General features: G+C 38.7%; 1 non-coding gene across 1 annotated transcript; it reads right to left on the reverse strand.

Moving 5' to 3' along the window:
• Positions 1-1749: 1749 nt before the first annotated feature.
• Positions 1750-1868, reverse strand: LOC115220089. The gene has a single exon (XR_003882462.1). It is a non-coding gene; the product is annotated as a 5S ribosomal RNA (ribosomal RNA).
• Positions 1869-26439: the final 24571 nt, after the last annotated feature.

The raw sequence follows: 26439 nt of genomic DNA on the forward strand, positions 1-26439 counted from the left end.
GCGTGTATGTGTGTGCGTACATGTACGTATGTTTGAGTGTGGTTGTGTGTGTATTTGTGTATGTATGTGCATGCATGTCTGTATGTGAGTATCTGTGGGTATATAGATGTGTGTGCGCGTGTGTGTGTGTGAGTGTGTGGGTGTGGGTGTGTATGTTTGTATGTGTTTGTGCGTGTATGTGAATGTTGTTCATAACCTTGGCAATCTTTTATCTTCCTTTAATTCGAAGGCGTTGCATTGTTTTATAGCTACCGGATGGTGTTTTTGTTTATTTTTCAACACTTCTGATTGGCTATAACTTTGATAACTATTTTCAGACGAAGGGGAAAACATGCAGAAGTAACAATAAGTTACTTTACATCCTAGTTTTAAATTTAGATGTATACAAAGAGAGAGAGAGAGAGAGAGAGAGAGAGAGAGAGAGAGAGAGAGAGAGAGAGAGAGAGAGAGAGAGAGAGAGAGAGAGAGAGAATGAACGCGTCAACTTGTTCATGCGCATCTACGAAATATACAAAAAACGTATTTATAAGGGAACCTTTATGCTTGAACAGTTAGAAAGAAATAGCAGCCAAATTTCATCCGCCCTTTATTTTATTTTCTTCTTGAAAAAAAAAAAAAATTGCGAGAAAGTCACGCGGAGTAATGTTGTCCCTGGTATACAAAAGGACGTGATGGTTACGGATGGAATACCGTAGTTGAAATATGTTTACTCGATCAGGCTTGACGTGGGTTTAAATCCATGATTCACAAATTGACTAATATTTCACTATTCAATGGTGCACCCTCAGATTTACTTCACTTTAGCATTATTACAAATTAAAGTCAATATAAGGATCTTCACTCGTTGACCAACTGTGTAGAAAACGAATATGAAAAGACACAAGGTCCGATTTTTCCCTCAGAACTTTCAGGAAAATGGATATGTATTGAAAAAAAAAAACCCCAACACCCTCCCAATTCTATTGCCTTGGCCTTCAAGCAGGCTATCCACAGGCTAGAAATAACAGCCAAATCTTAAATGGGCAAGACCATTTTCAGTTTCTCAAACACACGATGTTTTGCACTGGTTTCGTTTTCTACACAGTTGTTAACACCCAGCAGGCCGGGGTTTTTTTTGGGTTTTTTTTTCATTAACGGGTGAGTATTGACCCAAATTAGTACCCACCCAGAATATCCTGAAGCACCCCTAGGCATGAATGCGTGGCGATGGGCCTGAAATATTCTAGTTTATAGAGCGAAACAAAGCGAGCTGGCAAAATATTTTGCACGCCAGACAAAATACTTATCGACATTTCGTCTGACTTTACGTTCCGAGTTCAATTTTACCTTTTTATCCTTTCGAGGTCGATGAAATGAGTACCAAGTGTACTCTGGAGTCGACGTAATTGACTAGCTCCCTCACCTAAAAAATTCAGGCTTATGTCCAGGCAATAAATAAGTAAACAAAATAAAATAAAATGACCATCCCGAAATATAACAATATATGTTTCAACACACGACTCCGCATCAGGAATCTTGCAAAACGAATTGGTAAAAAGATTATTAAAGAGAAAAATGAAAATGCATCTATATCAACGGTTCTCAGTCATTTTAAAAAAAAATTATGAACCCTTTTGATTACCATTTTATTCTTGTAGACCCCCATTACCATTCGATGTTTAAAAACTAGTTTTAATATCCTTAAATCCTTAAAAATGTTTTAGCCCGAAGGCCGCGGCCATGCTGGGGCACCACCGCTGAACTGTGCTATGCTTACTGCACCTAGGTTTCCCAAGCGGTCACCCATCTAAGTACTGACTAGGCTCGACGTTGCTTAACTTCGGTGATCAGACGAGAACCGATGCTTTCAACGTGATATGGCCGTAAGCCATATGTTAATTATTTCAAAATTCCCAATTTCATTTTCACACGTTCGCTTGTATAGGTTTGCCATAGCACACTCTGAAAGAACATGATTCATAAGCTGGAAACATGTTGAATTCAGATAAAAATGTTATTGCTTGATACCCTATTAATAACTGGGGGATGTTACAGAGTCAAAAAATTGCTCCAGCTTATAATATTCAGACTGAAATTTTTACTTTATTTGTGGATTACATAAACAACATACATCCTTGACACAAACAACTAATTTAGTCACGTTGTTTTTTACAAGACTAATTAGAATATATTTAGCTGTTTCTTGCGATAAATCCATCTAAAGCAAATTTTTTCTTCTGGACGCTTAAAATACAACTGTAAACTCTCAATTTACTGTTTTGCTTGCATGAACCCTCCAAATTCGCGGTTCAACTATCGCGGATTTTAAATATATATATATATATATATATATATATATATATATATATATATAATATATATATATATATATATATATATATATACATATATATATATATACATATATATATGAACGCCTAAAATTTTTCATTAAATCCATTAAAATATTAATAATAAATATTATTTCCTAGTCTAGGAACAACAAAACAAGCGTAAAATAGCAAAAAAGCATATACAGGGGTATTTAAACTTATGACGGGCTGTGATTGGTGCAATGGAGAGAGACGACAAATCACAGCTTTCTATTTTGTAATCCGGCCTATGTAACAGTAACAATCTTTATTTTTGTAAATCTAAAGTGTTATTGCTTAACAGTTGTCCTTGTTATAAATAGACTACTGTAATGGGTGGGTTGTTAACAGTACAGGGAGGGTTTTAAAAGTCCAAATACACGTTAAATAAATACTGTAAATATGGTGTCCCTACTTCGCGGAAATTCAGTTATCGCGGCCGGTCTTGGAACCAATCTACCGCGATAAACGAGGGATCACTGTATAGAGATCCCCTCCCTCGCCCGAAGTCATATGGACCCCTGTTGAGAACCGCTGCTCTATATTATCCTTCTGTCTTCGCCATGATAAGGAGACTTGTTTAAAACCATTTTAGTTTTGTTAAACTTGACCATTTGTTTGCCCCTTTTCAAGCGTTAGAGCCCAGCATGATGGAAAACGTGGTGAATAGACTGTCCCTTCGTCTGATAGACGCTGGTCTAAATAAACATCAATAATAGAAATGCATATACGTTCTTCCCGTTCACTTCTATACATTTTTACATTTCCGCGCAACTAACTACGCAGCAACAAGCAAACTTTCTCTGTCTCTATCTCTGTCACGCACACACAAATACGCACTCGCATACACCACACACGCACATTCACACATCACACTATACATACACGCACGCAAGCGCAAGCACACACACACACACACACGCTTATCTTTCATCGAGGAAGTGAGAGGGAGAGGAGATATATGTTAATAATTGCCGCTATGAAGTCAGTGGTGAAAGGTGGTCCATAATGTCAAGGCCTTCATCTGAGTAAATAAATGGCTGAATTTACCTTTTTCTCTCTTCATATTTCCGAATCCAAAATCCAACCGGGCGTCTCTCTTTTACTCACTTTTTAATCTTTTACTTGTTTTAGTCATTTGACTGCGGCCATGCTGGAGCACCGCCTTTAGTCGAGCAAATCGACCCCCCCCAGGACTTATTCTTTGGAAGCCTAGTACTTACTCTATCGGTCTCTTTTGCAGAACCGCTAAGTTACGGGGACGTAAACACACCAGCATCGGTTACCAAGCGATGTTGGTGGGAGGCCAAACACAAACACACAAACATACATACACTCACACACACACACACACACACATACACACACACACACATATACATACATACATACATACATACATACATACATACATACATACATACATACATACATACACACACACACATACATACATACAACGGACTTCTTTCAGTTTCCGTCTACCAAATCCACTCACAAGGCTTTGGTCGGCCCGAGGCTATGGTAGAAGACATTTACCCAAGGTGCCACGCAGTGGGACTATACCTGGAGCCATGTGGTTGGTAAGTAAGCTACTTACCACACAGCCACTCCTGCGCCTACATATATATACATACATATATAATAAATAGATATTAAACACAGTCACAAACACATACACACACACACATACATATATAAATATACATATATACGACGGGCTTCTTTCAGTTTCCGTCTACCAAATCCACTCACAAAGCTTTGGCCGGCCGAGGCTATAGTAGAAGACACTTGCCCAAGGTGCCACGCAGCCACTCCTGCGATTTAAAAGCCAACGGTTTGAAATGAAAAAGAAAAACAACTCAAGTACCACTCAAGTAAGGAAAACATCATTACATTTTACTCTACTTAACATGAGGGTACTCAGCTACAGCCCTCATTATCACTGAGAATCTCTCTTGACGAAAATACACCCTTAACATAGCTAGGAGTGCATTTCAAAGACTGGACAGAAACGTTTAGCACAGTGATTCTCAACCTATTTTTTGCTTGTGGACCCCTTTGATAACTATTCCATTCTGGTGGACTCCTGTAGCCATTCGATGTTTAAAAGCCAGCTATATAGATGCTTCTTTCAAAATTCTTATTTTGTTATTCACACATTAATTTGTGTAGGTTAAACTATGTAAAGCATTAAAGAAAGAAACCTAGCCTTTTCGTGCCATAAATACATCTAAAACAAAATTGTTTCATGGTCCCGCTCAATAAATCTCCAATTGACTATATTCCTTGCGTGATCCCCCAAATCTTTTACATGGAAACCGGTTGAGAACCACTTTTCTAGTATGTGTCGAAAACGCCTAACATATGCTGGCAATAATTCCCCTCCGAAAATGCTGTATTTAGATTCGTTTGTAGAAGAAAGACAACTGTTCCAGCATACCTCTGACTCTGGGCTAGAAAATATTCCAACCCTCAACAATTGTTAAAGTAGTTGTATACTGTCAACTTAATGTGACAGTCCCATGAAGGGGGAAATATTATTGCTATTTAGCCCTACGAAGCAGCAACGCTTCCTGTCGGCCTTGACACATTTCCTGTGTCCTTATGTTTACAAGGGGGAGATAAGCACTTCCACCCAGTTAAGCATGCATTCAGAGACTAGTTTCTGAGTCTTTGCTCGTCATCAGCCTGGAGTAGCATGGCCTGCTAGTTGGAGATGCCCATCTAGCTCTTGTAAACATAAGAATTCTAGTAAAATACATTCACTGATTTCAAAAATAGAAATAATACATTTCAAAATCTCTCAGAGAGATTTAGTTCTCTACAAAATTCAAGTGAAGTTCACAAAGGCCGCCTTAGTATCATTATAGGCCTTGGGCAACTCATGCAGTGGGTTCTTTTATCTCTTACTTGTTTCAATCATTAAACTGTGGTCATGCTGGGGCACCACCTTGAAGAATTTTAGTCGAATGAATCGACTATAATAATTATTTTTTAAAACCTATTACTTATTGTACCAGTATCTCTTGCCGAATCGCTAGGTTACGAAGACGTAAACACATCAACAACGGTTGTCAAGCGGCGGTGGGGGACAAACCCCGAAAAAAATGAAAGGTAAAGTCGAGCTCGGCGGAATTTGTGTATATGCATGTCTATGTGTTTATGCATCTGTGAATCTGTGCGTTTGTGTGATTGTGAGTCTGTATGTTTACTTGGTGATATTCTGCTTTTATCCTCTTTCCTCGGTGATCCCACTTGTCCCTGTGCTTCGTATTTCTTTCCTTGTTCAGCTCTCGGCGATGAGCCCCTCCTTTCTCTCTTCCTTGACTTCTACAAACTCGGCTTTCTGTTCCTCTTCCTGTGTCTGTTTCTTCCCCTCTATCACGCCTTCTTGCGTTTCCATTGTTATTTTCGGGCATCTTCTTCTAAAGTGTCCTCTTACGCCACATTCATAGCACTCTGGAGGTCTCCCTTCTAACATTACATCCAGTTTGTTTCCGTTCAGCAGTTCTAGTGTCTCCGGCATTGTATCATATAGACTCTGACTTCTCGTGAAAATAACCTCTAAACCAATTTACTTATTGGGTTCTGGTTACCACAAGAAAACTCACATCTTCATTGTCTTCTTTTTCTGCAGTAAAAATTGCTGCCAGTAGCCAGTCTGGCTCAATTCTCGGCGGGATCCTGCCCACCCTAATCCTCATTGGCCTTTTACCCTGATGATTGGGTAGAAACATCCATTCTTTTCCAGTTATCGTCTTATTGGCGTATTTATTTTCTGCCTCTTCCGATACAGATTTGACCTCTACAATCGCGTAGTTCTTTCCTTTTGTAAAAAACGATATATTTTCTTTTAAATCTTCTAAGCATTCCTCCACCTCCTCCTTCGTTGTGTTTTCCAATCTATTTTTCCTTGAAAATGATCTGTATTCCACTACTTTGTTTTTTATTTTCATCTTGTCTTCATCTGATGGGGCCAACTTTACGTTTGGCCCCTCTCTTTTCACCATATTTTGATATTTCTCAAGTCTCTGAAACGTGTCTGAATCGCAACGTATTTCAAATTGTTTCAACGAGCTCGGGACAACAGAAGCCTGACTCCCCGTCGCTGCTGCATATGTTTTCATTTTTTCATATTAAGAAGCACAAAATAACACACAATCACTCTCCCAAAACAATATAACAACCCAAACGGAAACACGGAAAGAAACCTGAGTGCCGTAACCGACGGAGTTGATTTTTTTTATAAGCCACAAGGGGCCAACGAAGAGGGGACAATACAAAAACATGTGGTGACATATAAAAACGAAAAAAAAATTTTTTTTAATTTAAAAATTTAAAATTAAACTGTGATGTACATGAAAGATCCAATGAAAATGATAATAAAAATGAGTTACTTGCCCCACCTCAAGCAGCATCACTTGCTTCCTTTATCTTTTAAATTCCGAGTCCTTTAAAATGTCTATACCATATTTCTCGGTCAGCTCCTCGTACTTTATATTGTCTAGTATCGTCTTTAAATCACATATCGCCTTACAACACCTCTTGAATTTCAATATCTCGTCTTTTTGGCTTTCGGATACCCGATCACATGAGTGCCATCCATCAATGTTTGTTCATCCCTTGACATGGACAAATCTTGCAGTCTTCCATTTTGTTTTCTTATTGAGCAGTTCCTTGTCCACACCTTCAATTAAGTTCCAATAAAAATAAGTAACAGTAATGTGTTGTTGTTTGATTCTTCCTGAGATATACCTGGCTCATAAGGGCCGGTTTTCCCAGTTTCATTTGCGTATATGTTCCCCACCTGTACGGGACGCGAAACTTTTTTCCCGCGAGAGTTTCGGACTCCAGAATGAACTCATTTGCATACAGCCAATCAGAGTTCGCCTAAACCTTGTCAAGTTAACAAACACACTCTACCAAGTAAACTCAAGACGAAGAACAGTATTGTAAGTCGACCGATCACCAAGCTATGCCTGATTTTAGGAGACAAGTAATTAGATAGATTTGCAGTTATTATCGGATTTTGTTAGGGAACCATATGGTAAAGATATGGATGGGGAAAATGTGGGCAGAGGGTGATGTGCTAGCAACCCTTCCCCCTTGCAGTTTTTTTACAAATAAACAACACATATAACTACGCAGAGACAGCTATGGTAAGAACAAGAGCAACAAACATTCTCAGAAGAAAAAAGAGGCATGGTCATTCCTTACCCAAGTGACCTTATCTTATCGACCATCACTTGTTATGCGCTCATAAATTAGTTTGATAGTTGAGCTCTGATTGGTTGCATGCAAATGAGTTCATAACTGGGGTCTGGAACTCTCGTGGGAATAAAAATTTTCGCGGACTGGGCGCCGGTCCATCGTAGATGAGCTGCTAGATGTTGGAGGAAAGAGTGGTGGCGAAAAAGCCAGAAGTTCTTATTGAGTGTAGAGAAATTAAACTGCTTAAGCTAAATTTAACTACAAGGGTCAATAATTAATAGACAAGTAGTGAAATTGTTATGAAATTTCCATTGCTTTGACAAGAAGTAAAAATACATTTCATTGTCAACCACAACGATCTTACTGAATAAATACAATACAAAGATAATAAAATGTATTTTTATTTTAGATTTTCCCTCTCAAAAAATCTGTGGTGAATCTTGCAGGTATGAAGTGGATTCGATCCACCATAGCCAAATTTAAATTAACAGTTCAACAGAACTTTTCTCACGGTGGAACACTGTTTTTTTTTTCAGTGACAGCAGTTTTACATATGCCAAATGCCTTTAGCTACGCCGAAATAATGCTTTCACAACTTGACCCTTATAACTTCTTCTACTTCGCCAAAAGCTAGAATAGAGGTATCACAGTACCACCAACGAAGCCTATTGTTCTTGACGATATGTCTATCCTTCTGGATAGTTATAAAAGCAAGAACCCCAAGCAAAAATCAGTAGTCACTTGGTGACAACTCAATCAGTTAGGGAACGGACTGCTAGAATCATGATCACAAGCAAGGCAGCTACTAAAGACAATAGTCAGACAGAGAAATGAAATTTACTGTCAGAAACTGTGAGACAACGTCCCATAACCCTACAACTTTCACTAGCTCTATATCTGTTATCTTACACCATTCTATCGGCGGCTTACTGCTAAGAAAACGTGTACACAAAATTATACAAAGAAAATTTCTACCACATCTAACTTTCTTTCGCATACTCTCGGATTTTATAACCTGCCCGACGCGGCAAGGTATTTTCAGCGTAACGGTAAATAAATACTTTCTTAAAACGTCACGCATTGTTCATCTTTCACATCCTACAGCATGCCGTTATAACAACAATTTTTTATCGTTACAACTGTTGACTCTGATATTTCATATTATTGTGTGCCTAATTAAAGGTACAAATCCTTTTATAAACGTTATTTCTCTGGGTATCGACAGAAGTTTCTTGTGCGTGTTGTATCAGAAAAGTAGTGAGTGATTATAAATGGTTGTTTTAAAGAAATAGAATAATGTGCAATTAACAGATACTGATATTCTTATGAAGTTTATGTTAATGGTCGAATGCAGGTTACCTTTCAACAAAATTTTTTAGGTTTTTTTTATTATTATAAATTTTTCTCCAAAAATTGTTTTCATACCAATTATCTATTTTCACAGAAAAAAAAACGTTCCAGTGAGGTGGGCCTATCTAAAAAAAGGTTTGAAAACACTGGTGTATAATACGACATATGATATTCATATGAACGGGTGAAAATCGAAAGAGATTTAAGTCGAACTTTTGACAATAACGTATACCTTAGTAATTATCCTCAATAAATTTGTCATAACTATAAAAATGATCCAGAGACCATATCAGTTTTGCATCGCCTGCTCAGTCCCTTAGGAATATCCATTTCAACCAACCATAAAATATGCTTGAAATACGTGACAAAAGACAGAAATACTGCTTGGTCTCCGCAACGTTTGACCTGAAATTTAAGTGCAATTATTCATTACAGTTACTATTGACTGTTCGTGGTGTTTCATTGTTGCTGGGCAATACACGACAGCGAATAATAAATATACTATTAGGTACAAGTATGACAAATATAGAACTGTGTATTTCACTTTACATCAAAATATATTTTACATGTATGGATCTTTCTTAATCGTGTACAGATGAAGTGGACATCAGGCTAATGCTACATCAACTACAATCTCCGTTTATCTTTACTTCTTCTCACGATTCTCTCTTCGTGTGAATAAAATGCAGTTTTAGCCGTCAATTATTCCATTGTTAGGGATATAAAACATGATATTAGACAAACTATGCAGTTGCATACCATCTTCACTTGAGACAAGTGGTAAGCTGAACCTAGTTTGTGCAAAGTGGTTGTTAACATCGCCCTTTTTTAATAAGAATTAACATTTATGCCGGAACTCTGAAGAAGGACCTACTTGGAAAAATATTGAAGTTAATCACATCATAGAGTCAACTCCACCTATTGAATTATGGAAATTGAATTGGTTCTTTTATGCTACGTGCTGAAAATAAACAAAATTCTACTGCGTTTGCTGTGTGAATTTTTTTATTTTGATATTGGCTTCATCTGAGTTCAAATTCCGTCGTGGTTGACTTTGCCTTTCACCCTTTCGGGGTCGATTAAATAAGTACCAGTTATGCGCTGGAGTCGATGCAATCGACTTAATCCCTTTGTTCTTGTTTGTCCCCTTCTATGTTTAGCCCCATGTGGGCAATAAAGAAATAAATATTAGTTTCAAATTTTGGTACAAGGCCAGTAGTTTCGAGAGAAGAGGTAAGTCGATTACATCGACCCCAGTACACAACTAGTACTTATTTTAGCGATCTCGAAAAAAAGGAAAAGTGAAGTCGACGGAATTTGAACTCAGAACGTAAGCGACGGACGAAAGTATTTTCGCTCGACGTGCTAATGATTCTTCCAGTTCGTCGCCTTCGTTCATAATAACAATATTGGTTTCAAGTTTTGGCACAAGGCCAGCCATTTCGGGGAAGGGTGTAAGTCGATTACATCGACCTCAGTGTCAGGAGACGTAAGCTATACCCGATGTATTTTCTCCAACACTCTAACGAGAATACAAAGAAATAAGTCACGGGGGAAAGGGTTACAAAAAAAAAAATACCTTGCTTTAAAAAATGAATAAAAGTCTCTTTTTCACATATGTGTAATGCTATCATATATAGTGTACAAGCTATATGTTGTCGATAAATGACTAACTGAAATCTTTGTTTCACTGTCATACTTTCCTTAAGAAAATGAATAAAAAGGATTTATTTTTTATTTTGCTTTCTTTTTCCTTTTCTTTTTTCATGTGTGTAATGCCAACATATATAATTTGTGTACAAGTCATTAGTAATTAATAATTAGGTTAAATATAATTTTTGCTTTATTAGTTTAATTGTTTATAGTATATAAATAAAATGTGATTATTTTTCCCACTGACGGTTACTGTGACTTTCTTTCCAGACACGTCTAACGTCCCTACCAGATCACCAACTCAACAATTTATCTAGTTTCCTTACTTTTTTTTGTAGCTTTTTAAATTTTCACTTCTTCCCAAACCTGACAATCTCGTCCTATCCTTATTTCTTATCCCTTTCAAACATTGACTCAAGCTCCTTTCCCCTTCTATAACTTCCTCTCCCCACTCTAAAATAAACTCATTTTCTCTCTCATTAGCACTTCTTTCCTCTCGATAGGTCATTGATTTTGTGTGTTTTCTTAACCAATTTCCTCTCTACGTAATCATACTAGTCACCACTAGCTCCGACAGAGAAAACATTGTTTTCTCACTATTTGCTTCGATTTTTTTATCGTGTCTTTGTTCTGTGACAAGGAACATCTCTCTCTCTCTCTTTCTCTCTCTCTCTCTCTCTCTCTCTCGTTCTCCATATCGAATATATTCTTTTACTGTATCCTATTGTGCAAGGCCAGCTCCTTTAGTAACATTCCACAGCAATTTTGTCTCTTTGAAACAGTTTTTTTGTAGACGTTTAGTCCTTGCACCAAAAACTGAATAACAGCCAGACACATCGTGATTGTATAACGGGACAGTTGCCGCGCAAGAAACCTTCATCTGAAGATCCACTCGCATGAAAGCAGTCGAAAAATATATCCTAATCTGACATTATACTCATAAAAAAGCTGTGATGAAATAACAGCCAGACACATCGTGATTGTATAACGGGACAGTTGCCGCGCAAGAAACCTTCATCTGAAGATCCACTCGCATGAAAGCAGTCGAAAAATATATCCTAATCTGACTTTATACTCATAAAAAAAGCTGTGATGAAATAACAGCCAGACACATCGTGATTGTATAACGGGACAGTTGCCGCGCAAGAAACCTTCATCTGAAGATCCACTCGCATGAAAGCAGTCGAAAAATATATCCTAATCTGACTTTATACTCATAAAAAAAGCTGTGATGAAATAACAGCCAGACACATCGTGATTGTATAACGGGACAGTTGCCGCGCAAGAAACCTTCATCTGAAGATCCACTCGCATGAAAGCAGTCGAAAAATATATCCTAATCTGACTTTATACTCATAAAAAAAGCTGTGATGAAATAACAGCCAGACACATCGTGATTGTATAACGGGACAGTTGCCGCGCAAGAAACCTTCATCTGAAGATCCACTCGCATGAAAGCAGTCGAAAAATATATCCTAATCTGACTTTATACTCATAAAAAAAGCTGTGATGAAATAACAGCCAGACACATCGTGATTGTATAACGGGACAGTTGCCGCGCAAGAAACCTTCATCTGAAGATCCACTCGCATGAAAGCAGTCGAAAAATATATCCTAATCTGACTTTATACTCATAAAAAAAGCTGTGATGAAATAACAGCCAGACACATCGTGATTGTATAACGGGACAGTTGCCGCGCAAGAAACCTTCATCTGAAGATCCACTCGCATGAAAGCAGTCGAAAAATATATCCTAATCTGACTTTATACTCATAAAAAAAGCTGTGATGAAATAACAGCCAGACACATCGTGATTGTATAACGGGACAGTTGCCGCGCAAGAAACCTTCATCTGAAGATCCACTCGCATGAAAGCAGTCGAAAAATATATCCTAATCTGACTTTATACTCATAAAAAAAGCTGTGATGAAATAACAGCCAGACACATCGTGATTGTATAACGGGACAGTTGCCGCGCAAGAAACCTTCATCTGAAGATCCACTCGCATGAAAGCAGTCGAAAAATATATCCTAATCTGACTTTATACTCATAAAAAAAGCTGTGATGAAATAACAGCCAGACACATCGTGATTGTATAACGGGACAGTTGCCGCGCAAGAAACCTTCATCTGAAGATCCACTCGCATGAAAGCAGTCGAAAAATATATCCTAATCTGACTTTATACTCATAAAAAAAGCTGTGATGAAATAACAGCCAGACACATCGTGATTGTATAACGGGACAGTTGCCGCGCAAGAAACCTTCATCTGAAGATCCACTCGCATGAAAGCAGTCGAAAAATATATCCTAATCTGACTTTATACTCATAAAAAAAGCTGTGATGAAATAACAGCCAGACACATCGTGATTGTATAACGGGACAGTTGCCGCGCAAGAAACCTTCATCTGAAGATCCACTCGCATGAAAGCAGTCGAAAAATATATCCTAATCTGACTTTATACTCATAAAAAAAGCTGTGATGAAATAACAGCCAGACACATCGTGATTGTATAACGGGACAGTTGCCGCGCAAGAAACCTTCATCTGAAGATCCACTCGCATGAAAGCAGTCGAAAAATATATCCTAATCTGACTTTATACTCATAAAAAAAGCTGTGATGAAATAACAGCCAGACACATCGTGATTGTATAACGGGACAGTTGCCGCGCAAGAAACCTTCATCTGAAGATCCACTCGCATGAAAGCAGTCGAAAAATATATCCTAATCTGACTTTATACTCATAAAAAAAGCTGTGATGAAATAACAGCCAGACACATCGTGATTGTATAACGGGACAGTTGCCGCGCAAGAAACCTTCATCTGAAGATCCACTCGCATGAAAGCAGTCGAAAAATATATCCTAATCTGACTTTATACTCATAAAAAAAGCTGTGATGAAATAACAGCCAGACACATCGTGATTGTATAACGGGACAGTTGCCGCGCAAGAAACCTTCATCTGAAGATCCACTCGCATGAAAGCAGTCGAAAAATATATCCTAATCTGACTTTATACTCATAAAAAAAGCTGTGATGAAATAACAGCCAGACACATCGTGATTGTATAACGGGACAGTTGCCGCGCAAGAAACCTTCATCTGAAGATCCACTCGCATGAAAGCAGTCGAAAAATATATCCTAATCTGACTTTATACTCATAAAAAAAGCTGTGATGAAATAACAGCCAGACACATCGTGATTGTATAACGGGACAGTTGCCGCGCAAGAAACCTTCATCTGAAGATCCACTCGCATGAAAGCAGTCGAAAAATATATCCTAATCTGACTTTATACTCATAAAAAAAGCTGTGATGAAATAACAGCCAGACACATCGTGATTGTATAACGGGACAGTTGCCGCGCAAGAAACCTTCATCTGAAGATCCACTCGCATGAAAGCAGTCGAAAAATATATCCTAATCTGACTTTATACTCATAAAAAAAGCTGTGATGAAATAACAGCCAGACACATCGTGATTGTATAACGGGACAGTTGCCGCGCAAGAAACCTTCATCTGAAGATCCACTCGCATGAAAGCAGTCGAAAAATATATCCTAATCTGACTTTATACTCATAAAAAAAGCTGTGATGAAATAACAGCCAGACACATCGTGATTGTATAACGGGACAGTTGCCGCGCAAGAAACCTTCATCTGAAGATCCACTCGCATGAAAGCAGTCGAAAAATATATCCTAATCTGACTTTATACTCATAAAAAAAGCTGTGATGAAATAACAGCCAGACACATCGTGATTGTATAACGGGACAGTTGCCGCGCAAGAAACCTTCATCTGAAGATCCACTCGCATGAAAGCAGTCGAAAAATATATCCTAATCTGACTTTATACTCATAAAAAAAGCTGTGATGAAATAACAGCCAGACACATCGTGATTGTATAACGGGACAGTTGCCGCGCAAGAAACCTTCATCTGAAGATCCACTCGCATGAAAGCAGTCGAAAAATATATCCTAATCTGACTTTATACTCATAAAAAAAGCTGTGATGAAATAACAGCCAGACACATCGTGATTGTATAACGGGACAGTTGCCGCGCAAGAAACCTTCATCTGAAGATCCACTCGCATGAAAGCAGTCGAAAAATATATCCTAATCTGACTTTATACTCATAAAAAAAGCTGTGATGAAATAACAGCCAGACACATCGTGATTGTATAACGGGACAGTTGCCGCGCAAGAAACCTTCATCTGAAGATCCACTCGCATGAAAGCAGTCGAAAAATATATCCTAATCTGACTTTATACTCATAAAAAAAGCTGTGATGAAATAACAGCCAGACACATCGTGATTGTATAACGGGACAGTTGCCGCGCAAGAAACCTTCATCTGAAGATCCACTCGCATGAAAGCAGTCGAAAAATATATCCTAATCTGACTTTATACTCATAAAAAAAGCTGTGATGAAATAACAGCCAGACACATCGTGATTGTATAACGGGACAGTTGCCGCGCAAGAAACCTTCATCTGAAGATCCACTCGCATGAAAGCAGTCGAAAAATATATCCTAATCTGACTTTATACTCATAAAAAAAGCTGTGATGAAATAACAGCCAGACACATCGTGATTGTATAACGGGACAGTTGCCGCGCAAGAAACCTTCATCTGAAGATCCACTCGCATGAAAGCAGTCGAAAAATATATCCTAATCTGACTTTATACTCATAAAAAAAGCTGTGATGAAATAACAGCCAGACACATCGTGATTGTATAACGGGACAGTTGCCGCGCAAGAAACCTTCATCTGAAGATCCACTCGCATGAAAGCAGTCGAAAAATATATCCTAATCTGACTTTATACTCATAAAAAAAGCTGTGATGAAATAACAGCCAGACACATCGTGATTGTATAACGGGACAGTTGCCGCGCAAGAAACCTTCATCTGAAGATCCACTCGCATGAAAGCAGTCGAAAAATATATCCTAATCTGACTTTATACTCATAAAAAAAGCTGTGATGAAATAACAGCCAGACACATCGTGATTGTATAACGGGACAGTTGCCGCGCAAGAAACCTTCATCTGAAGATCCACTCGCATGAAAGCAGTCGAAAAATATATCCTAATCTGACTTTATACTCATAAAAAAAGCTGTGATGAAATAACAGCCAGACACATCGTGATTGTATAACGGGACAGTTGCCGCGCAAGAAACCTTCATCTGAAGATCCACTCGCATGAAAGCAGTCGAAAAATATATCCTAATCTGACTTTATACTCATAAAAAAAGCTGTGATGAAATAACAGCCAGACACATCGTGATTGTATAACGGGACAGTTGCCGCGCAAGAAACCTTCATCTGAAGATCCACTCGCATGAAAGCAGTCGAAAAATATATCCTAATCTGACTTTATACTCATAAAAAAAGCTGTGATGAAATAACAGCCAGACACATCGTGATTGTATAACGGGACAGTTGCCGCGCAAGAAACCTTCATCTGAAGATCCACTCGCATGAAAGCAGTCGAAAAATATATCCTAATCTGACTTTATACTCATAAAAAAAGCTGTGATGAAATAACAGCCAGACACATCGTGATTGTATAACGGGACAGTTGCCGCGCAAGAAACCTTCATCTGAAGATCCACTCGCATGAAAGCAGTCGAAAAATATATCCTAATCTGACTTTATACTCATAAAAAAAGCTGTGATGAAATAACAGCCAGACACATCGTGATTGTATAACGGGACAGTTGCCGCGCAAGAAACCTTCATCTGAAGATCCACTCGCATGAAAGCAGTCGAAAAATATATCCTAATCTGACTTTATACTCATAAAAAAAGCTGTGATGAAATAACAGCCAGACACATCGTGATTGTATAACGGGACAGTTGCCGCGCAAGAAACCTTCATCTGAAGATCCACTCGCATGAAAGCAGTCGAAAAATATATCCTAATCTGACTTTATACTCATAAAAAAAGCTGTGATGAAATAACAGCCAGACACATCGTGATTGTATAACGGGACAGTTGCCGCGCAAGAAACCTTCATCTGAAGATCCACTCGCATGAAAGCAGTCGAAAAATATATCCTAATCTGACTTTATACTCATAAAAAAAGCTGTGATGAAATAACAGCCAGACACATCGTGATTGTATAACGGGACAGTTGCCGCGCAAGAAACCTTCATCTGAAGATCCACTCGCATGAAAGCAGTCGAAAAATATATCCTAATCTGACTTTATACTCATAAAAAAAGCTGTGATGAAATAACAGCCAGACACATCGTGATTGTATAACGGGACAGTTGCCGCGCAAGAAACCTTCATCTGAAGATCCACTCGCATGAAAGCAGTCGAAAAATATATCCTAATCTGACTTTATACTCATAAAAAAAGCTGTGATGAAATAACAGCCAGACACATCGTGATTGTATAACGGGACAGTTGCCGCGCAAGAAACCTTCATCTGAAGATCCACTCGCATGAAAGCAGTCGAAAAATATATCCTAATCTGACTTTATACTCATAAAAAAAGCTGTGATGAAATAACAGCCAGACACATCGTGATTGTATAACGGGACAGTTGCCGCGCAAGAAACCTTCATCTGAAGATCCACTCGCATGAAAGCAGTCGAAAAATATATCCTAATCTGACTTTATACTCATAAAAAAAGCTGTGATGAAATAACAGCCAGACACATCGTGATTGTATAACGGGACAGTTGCCGCGCAAGAAACCTTCATCTGAAGATCCACTCGCATGAAAGCAGTCGAAAAATATATCCTAATCTGACTTTATACTCATAAAAAAAGCTGTGATGAAATAACAGCCAGACACATCGTGATTGTATAACGGGACAGTTGCCGCGCAAGAAACCTTCATCTGAAGATCCACTCGCATGAAAGCAGTCGAAAAATATATCCTAATCTGACTTTATACTCATAAAAAAAGCTGTGATGAAATAACAGCCAGACACATCGTGATTGTATAACGGGACAGTTGCCGCGCAAGAAACCTTCATCTGAAGATCCACTCGCATGAAAGCAGTCGAAAAATATATCCTAATCTGACTTTATACTCATAAAAAAAGCTGTGATGAAATAACAGCCAGACACATCGTGATTGTATAACGGGACAGTTGCCGCGCAAGAAACCTTCATCTGAAGATCCACTCGCATGAAAGCAGTCGAAAAATATATCCTAATCTGACTTTATACTCATAAAAAAAGCTGTGATGAAATAACAGCCAGACACATCGTGATTGTATAACGGGACAGTTGCCGCGCAAGAAACCTTCATCTGAAGATCCACTCGCATGAAAGCAGTCGAAAAATATATCCTAATCTGACTTTATACTCATAAAAAAAGCTGTGATGAAATAACAGCCAGACACATCGTGATTGTATAACGGGACAGTTGCCGCGCAAGAAACCTTCATCTGAAGATCCACTCGCATGAAAGCAGTCGAAAAATATATCCTAATCTGACTTTATACTCATAAAAAAAGCTGTGATGAAATAACAGCCAGACACATCGTGATTGTATAACGGGACAGTTGCCGCGCAAGAAACCTTCATCTGAAGATCCACTCGCATGAAAGCAGTCGAAAAATATATCCTAATCTGACTTTATACTCATAAAAAAAGCTGTGATGAAATAACAGCCAGACACATCGTGATTGTATAACGGGACAGTTGCCGCGCAAGAAACCTTCATCTGAAGATCCACTCGCATGAAAGCAGTCGAAAAATATATCCTAATCTGACTTTATACTCATAAAAAAAGCTGTGATGAAATAACAGCCAGACACATCGTGATTGTATAACGGGACAGTTGCCGCGCAAGAAACCTTCATCTGAAGATCCACTCGCATGAAAGCAGTCGAAAAATATATCCTAATCTGACTTTATACTCATAAAAAAAGCTGTGATGAAATAACAGCCAGACACATCGTGATTGTATAACGGGACAGTTGCCGCGCAAGAAACCTTCATCTGAAGATCCACTCGCATGAAAGCAGTCGAAAAATATATCCTAATCTGACTTTATACTCATAAAAAAAGCTGTGATGAAATAACAGCCAGACACATCGTGATTGTATAACGGGACAGTTGCCGCGCAAGAAACCTTCATCTGAAGATCCACTCGCATGAAAGCAGTCGAAAAATATATCCTAATCTGACTTTATACTCATAAAAAAAGCTGTGATGAAATAACAGCCAGACACATCGTGATTGTATAACGGGACAGTTGCCGCGCAAGAAACCTTCATCTGAAGATCCACTCGCATGAAAGCAGTCGAAAAATATATCCTAATCTGACTTTATACTCATAAAAAAAGCTGTGATGAAATAACAGCCAGACACATCGTGATTGTATAACGGGACAGTTGCCGCGCAAGAAACCTTCATCTGAAGATCCACTCGCATGAAAGCAGTCGAAAAATATATCCTAATCTGACTTTATACTCATAAAAAAAGCTGTGATGAAATAACAGCCAGACACATCGTGATTGTATAACGGGACAGTTGCCGCGCAAGAAACCTTCATCTGAAGATCCACTCGCATGAAAGCAGTCGAAAAATATATCCTAATCTGACTTTATACTCATAAAAAAAGCTGTGATGAAATAACAGCCAGACACATCGTGATTGTATAACGGGACAGTTGCCGCGCAAGAAACCTTCATCTGAAGATCCACTCGCATGAAAGCAGTCGAAAAATATATCCTAATCTGACTTTATACTCATAAAAAAGCTGTGATGAAATAACAGCCAGACACATCGTGATTGTATAACGGGACAGTTGCCGCGCAAGAAACCTTCATCTGAAGATCCACTCGCATGAAAGCAGTCGAAAAATATATCCTAATCTGACTTTATACTCATAAAAAAAGCTGTGATGAAATAACAGCCAGACACATCGTGATTGTATAACGGGACAGTTGCCGCGCAAGAAACCTTCATCTGAAGATCCACTCGCATGAAAGCAGTCGAAAAATATATCCTAATCTGACTTTATACTCATAAAAAAAGCTGTGATGAAATAACAGCCAGACACATCGTGATTGTATAACGGGACAGTTGCCGCGCAAGAAACCTTCATCTGAAGATCCACTCGCATGAAAGCAGTCGAAAAATATATCCTAATCTGACTTTATACTCATAAAAAAAGCTGTGATGAAATAACAGCCAGACACATCGTGATTGTATAACGGGACAGTTGCCGCGCAAGAAACCTTCATCTGAAGATCCACTCGCATGAAAGCAGTCGAAAAATATATCCTAATCTGACTTTATACTCATAAAAAAGCTGTGATGAAATAACAGCCAGACACATCGTGATTGTATAACGGGACAGTTGCCGCGCAAGAAACCTTCATCTGAAGATCCACTCGCATGAAAGCAGTCGAAAATATATCCTAATCTGACTTTATACTCATAAAAAAAGCTGTGATGAAATAACAGCCAGACACATCGTGATTGTATAACGGGACAGTTGCCGCGCAAGAAACCTTCATCTGAAGATCCACTCGCATGAAAGCAGTCGAAAAATATATCCTAATCTGACTTTATACTCATAAAAAAGCTGTGATGAAATAACAGCCAGACACATCGTGATTGTATAACGGGACAGTTGCCGCGCAAGAAACCTTCATCTGAAGATCCACTCGCATGAAAGCAGTCGAAAAATATATCCTAATCTGACTTTATACTCATAAAAAAAGCTGTGATGAAATAACAGCCAGACACATCGTGATTGTATAACGGGACAGTTGCCGCGCAAGAAACCTTCATCTGAAGATCCACTCGCATGAAAGCAGTCGAAAAATATATCCTAATCTGACTTTATACTCATAAAAAAGCTGTGATGAAATAACAGCCAGACACATCGTGATTGTATAACGGGACAGTTGCCGCGCAAGAAACCTTCATCTGAAGATCCACTCGCATGAAAGCAGTCGAAAAATATATCCTAATCTGACTTTATACTCATAAAAAAGCTGTGATGAAATAACAGCCAGACACATCGTGATTGTATAACGGGACAGTTGCCGCGCAAGAAACCTTCATCTGAAGATCCACTCGCATGAAAGCAGTCGAAAAATATATCCTAATCTGACTTTATACTCATAAAAAAAGCTGTGATGAAATAACAGCCAGACACATCGTGATTGTATAACGGGACAGTTGCCGCGCAAGAAACCTTCATCTGAAGATCCACTCGCATGAAAGCAGTCGAAAAATATATCCTAATCTGACTTTATACTCATAAAAAAAGCTGTGATGAAATAACAGCCAGACACATCGTGATTGTATAACGGGACAGTTGCCGCGCAAGAAACCTTCATCTGAAGATCCACTCGCATGAAAGCAGTCGAAAATATATCCTAATCTGACTTTATACTCATAAAAAAAGCTGTGATGAAATAACAGCCAGACACATCGTGATTGTATAACGGGACAGTTGCCGCGCAAGAAACCTTCATCTGAAGATCCACTCGCATGAAAGCAGTCGAAAAATATATCCTAATCTGACTTTATACTCATAAAAAAGCTGTGATGAAATAACAGCCAGACACATCGTGATTGTATAACGGGACAGTTGCCGCGCAAGAAACCTTCATCTGAAGATCCACTCGCATGAAAGCAGTCGAAAAATATATCCTAATCTGACTTTATACTCATAAAAAAAGCTGTGATGAAATAACAGCCAGACACATCGTGATTGTATAACGGGACAGTTGCCGCGCAAGAAACCTTCATCTGAAGATCCACTCGCATGAAAGCAGTCGAAAAATATATCCTAATCTGACTTTATACTCATAAAAAAAGCTGTGATGAAATAACAGCCAGACACATCGTGATTGTATAACGGGACAGTTGCCGCGCAAGAAACCTTCATCTGAAGATCCACTCGCATGAAAGCAGTCGAAAAATATATCCTAATCTGACTTTATACTCATAAAAAAGCTGTGATGAAATAACAGCCAGACACATCGTGATTGTATAACGGGACAGTTGCCGCGCAAGAAACCTTCATCTGAAGATCCACTCGCATGAAAGCAGTCGAAAAATATATCCTAATCTGACTTTATACTCATAAAAAAAGCTGTGATGAAATAACAGCCAGACACATCGTGATTGTATAACGGGACAGTTGCCGCGCAAGAAACCTTCATCTGAAGATCCACTCGCATGAAAGCAGTCGAAAAATATATCCTAATCTGACTTTATACTCATAAAAAAAGCTGTGATGAAATAACAGCCAGACACATCGTGATTGTATAACGGGACAGTTGCCGCGCAAGAAACCTTCATCTGAAGATCCACTCGCATGAAAGCAGTCGAAAAATATATCCTAATCTGACTTTATACTCATAAAAAAAGCTGTGATGAAATAACAGCCAGACACATCGTGATTGTATAACGGACAGTTGCCGCGCAAGAAACCTTCATCTGAAGATCCACTCGCATGAAAGCAGTCGAAAAATATATCCTAATCTGACTTTATACTCATAAAAAAAGCTGTGATGAAATAACAGCCAGACACATCGTGATTGTATAACGGGACAGTTGCCGCGCAAGAAACCTTCATCTGAAGATCCACTCGCATGAAAGCAGTCGAAAAATATATCCTAATCTGACTTTATACTCATAAAAAAAGCTGTGATGAAATAACAGCCAGACACATCGTGATTGTATAACGGGACAGTTGCCGCGCAAGAAACCTTCATCTGAAGATCCACTCGCATGAAAGCAGTCGAAAAATATATCCTAATCTGACTTTATACTCATAAAAAAAGCTGTGATGAAATAACAGCCAGACACATCGTGATTGTATAACGGGACAGTTGCCGCGCAAGAAACCTTCATCTGAAGATCCACTCGCATGAAAGCAGTCGAAAAAATATATCCTAATCTGACTTTATACTCATAAAAAAGCTGTGATGAAATAACAGCCAGACACATCGTGATTGTATAACGGGACAGTTGCCGCGCAAGAAACCTTCATCTGAAGATCCACTCGCATGAAAGCAGTCGAAAAATATATCCTAATCTGACTTTATACTCATAAAAAAAGCTGTGATGAAATAACAGCCAGACACATCGTGATTGTATAACGGGACAGTTGCCGCGCAAGAAACCTTCATCTGAAGATCCACTCGCATGAAAGCAGTCGAAAAATATATCCTAATCTGACTTTATACTCATAAAAAAAGCTGTGATGAAATAACAGCCAGACACATCGTGATTGTATAACGGGACAGTTGCCGCGCAAGAAACCTTCATCTGAAGATCCACTCGCATGAAAGCAGTCGAAAAATATATCCTAATCTGACTTTATACTCATAAAAAAAGCTGTGATGAAATAACAGCCAGACACATCGTGATTGTATAACGGGACAGTTGCCGCGCAAGAAACCTTCATCTGAAGATCCACTCGCATGAAAGCAGTCGAAAAATATATCCTAATCTGACATTATACTCATAAAAAAAGCTGTGATGAAATAACAGCCAGACACATCGTGATTGTATAACGGGACAGTTGCCGCGCAAGAAACCTTCATCTGAAGATCCACTCGCATGAAAGCAGTCGAAAAATATATCCTAATCTGACTTTATACTCATAAAAAAAGCTGTGATGAAATAACAGCCAGACACATCGTGATTGTATAACGGGACAGTTGCCGCGCAAGAAACCTTCATCTGAAGATCCACTCGCATGAAAGCAGTCGAAAAATATATCCTAATCTGACTTTATACTCATAAAAAAAGCTGTGATGAAATAACAGCCAGACACATCGTGATTGTATAACGGGACAGTTGCCGCGCAAGAAACCTTCATCTGAAGATCCACTCGCATGAAAGCAGTCGAAAAATATATCCTAATCTGACTTTATACTCATAAAAAAAGCTGTGATGAAATAACAGCCAGACACATCGTGATTGTATAACGGGACAGTTGCCGCGCAAGAAACCTTCATCTGAAGATCCACTCGCATGAAAGCAGTCGAAAAATATATCCTAATCTGACTTTATACTCATAAAAAAAGCTGTGATGAAATAACAGCCAGACACATCGTGATTGTATAACGGGACAGTTGCCGCGCAAGAAACCTTCATCTGAAGATCCACTCGCATGAAAGCAGTCGAAAAATATATCCTAATCTGACTTTATACTCATAAAAAAAGCTGTGATGAAATAACAGCCAGACACATCGTGATTGTATAACGGGACAGTTGCCGCGCAAGAAACCTTCATCTGAAGATCCACTCGCATGAAAGCAGTCGAAAAATATATCCTAATCTGACTTTATACTCATAAAAAAAGCTGTGATGAAATAACAGCCAGACACATCGTGATTGTATAACGGGACAGTTGCCGCGCAAGAAACCTTCATCTGAAGATCCACTCGCATGAAAGCAGTCGAAAAATATATCCTAATCTGACTTTATACTCATAAAAAAAGCTGTGATGAAATAACAGCCAGACACATCGTGATTGTATAACGGGACAGTTGCCGCGCAAGAAACCTTCATCTGAAGATCCACTCGCATGAAAGCAGTCGAAAAATATATCCTAATCTGACATTATACTCATAAAAAAAGCTGTGATGAAATAACAGCCAGACACATCGTGATTGTATAACGGGACAGTTGCCGCGCAAGAAACCTTCATCTGAAGATCCACTCGCATGAAAGCAGTCGAAAAATATATCCTAATCTGACATTATACTCATAAAAAAAGCTGTGATGAAATAACAGCCAGACACATCGTGATTGTATAACGGGACAGTTGCCGCGCAAGAAACCTTCATCTGAAGATCCACTCGCATGAAAGCAGTCGAAAAATATATCCTAATCTGACTTTATACTCATAAAAAAAGCTGTGATGAAATAACAGCCAGACACATCGTGATTGTATAACGGGACAGTTGCCGCGCAAGAAACCTTCATCTGAAGATCCACTCGCATGAAAGCAGTCGAAAAATATATCCTAATCTGACTTTATACTCATAAAAAAAGCTGTGATGAAATAACAGCCAGACACATCGTGATTGTATAACGGGACAGTTGCCGCGCAAGAAACCTTCATCTGAAGATCCACTCGCATGAAAGCAGTCGAAAAATATATCCTAATCTGACTTTACTCATAAAAAAAGCTGTGATGAAATAACAGCCAGACACATCGTGATTGTATAACGGGACAGTTGCCGCGCAAGAAACCTTCATCTGAAGATCCACTCGCATGAAAGCAGTCGAAAAATATATCCTAATCTGACTTTATACTCATAAAAAAAGCTGTGATGAAATAACAGCCAGACACATCGTGATTGTATAACGGGACAGTTGCCGCGCAAGAAACCTTCATCTGAAGATCCACTCGCATGAAAGCAGTCGAAAAAATATCCTAATCTGACTTTATACTCATAAAAAAAGCTGTGATGAAATAACAGCCAGACACATCGTGATTGTATAACGGGACAGTTGCCGCGCAAGAAACCTTCATCTGAAGATCCACTCGCATGAAAGCAGTCGAAAAATATATCCTAATCTGACTTTATACTCATAAAAAAAGCTGTGATGAAATAACAGCCAGACACATCGTGATTGTATAACGGGACAGTTGCCGCGCAAGAAACCTTCATCTGAAGATCCACTCGCATGAAAGCAGTCGAAAAATATATCCTAATCTGACATTTTATCATAAAAAAGCTGTGATGAAATAACAGCCAGACACATCGTGATTGTATAACGGGACAGTTGCCGCGCAAGAAACCTTCATCTGAAGATCCACTCGCATGAAAGCAGTCGAAAAATATATCCTAATCTGACTTTATACTCATAAAAAAAGCTGTGATGAAATAACAGCCAGACACATCGTGATTGTATAACGGGACAGTTGCCGCGCAAGAAACCTTCATCTGAAGATCCACTCGCATGAAAGCAGTCGAAAAATATATCCTAATCTGACTTTATACTCATAAAAAAAGCTGTGATGAAATAACAGCCAGACACATCGTGATTGTATAACGGGACAGTTGCCGCGCAAGAAACCTTCATCTGAAGATCCACTCGCATGAAAGCAGTCGAAAAATATATCCTAATCTGACTTTATACTCATAAAAAAAGCTGTGATGAAATAACAGCCAGACACATCGTGATTGTATAACGGGACAGTTGCCGCGCAAGAAACCTTCATCTGAAGATCCACTCGCATGAAAGCAGTCGAAAAATATATCCTAATCTGACTTTATACTCATAAAAAAAGCTGTGATGAAATAACAGCCAGACACATCGTGATTGTATAACGGGACAGTTGCCGCGCAAGAAACCTTCATCTGAAGATCCACTCGCATGAAAGCAGTCGAAAAATATATCCTAATCTGACTTTATACTCATAAAAAAAGCTGTGATGAAATAACAGCCAGACACATCGTGATTGTATAACGGGACAGTTGCCGCGCAAGAAACCTTCATCTGAAGATCCACTCGCATGAAAGCAGTCGAAAAATATATCCTAATCTGACTTTATACTCATAAAAAAAGCTGTGATGAAATAACAGCCAGACACATCGTGATTGTATAACGGGACAGTTGCCGCGCAAGAAACCTTCATCTGAAGATCCACTCGCATGAAAGCAGTCGAAAAATATATCCTAATCTGACTTTATACTCATAAAAAAAGCTGTGATGAAATAACAGCCAGACACATCGTGATTGTATAACGGGACAGTTGCCGCGCAAGAAACCTTCATCTGAAGATCCACTCGCATGAAAGCAGTCGAAAAATATATCCTAATCTGACTTTATACTCATAAAAAAAGCTGTGATGAAATAACAGCCAGACACATCGTGATTGTATAACGGGACAGTTTGCCGCGCAAGAAAC

Source organism: Octopus sinensis, linkage group LG15 (genome assembly GCF_006345805.1).
Source record: "Octopus sinensis linkage group LG15, ASM634580v1, whole genome shotgun sequence".
In the NCBI taxonomy this organism is placed as follows: Eukaryota; Metazoa; Mollusca; class Cephalopoda; order Octopoda; family Octopodidae; genus Octopus; species Octopus sinensis.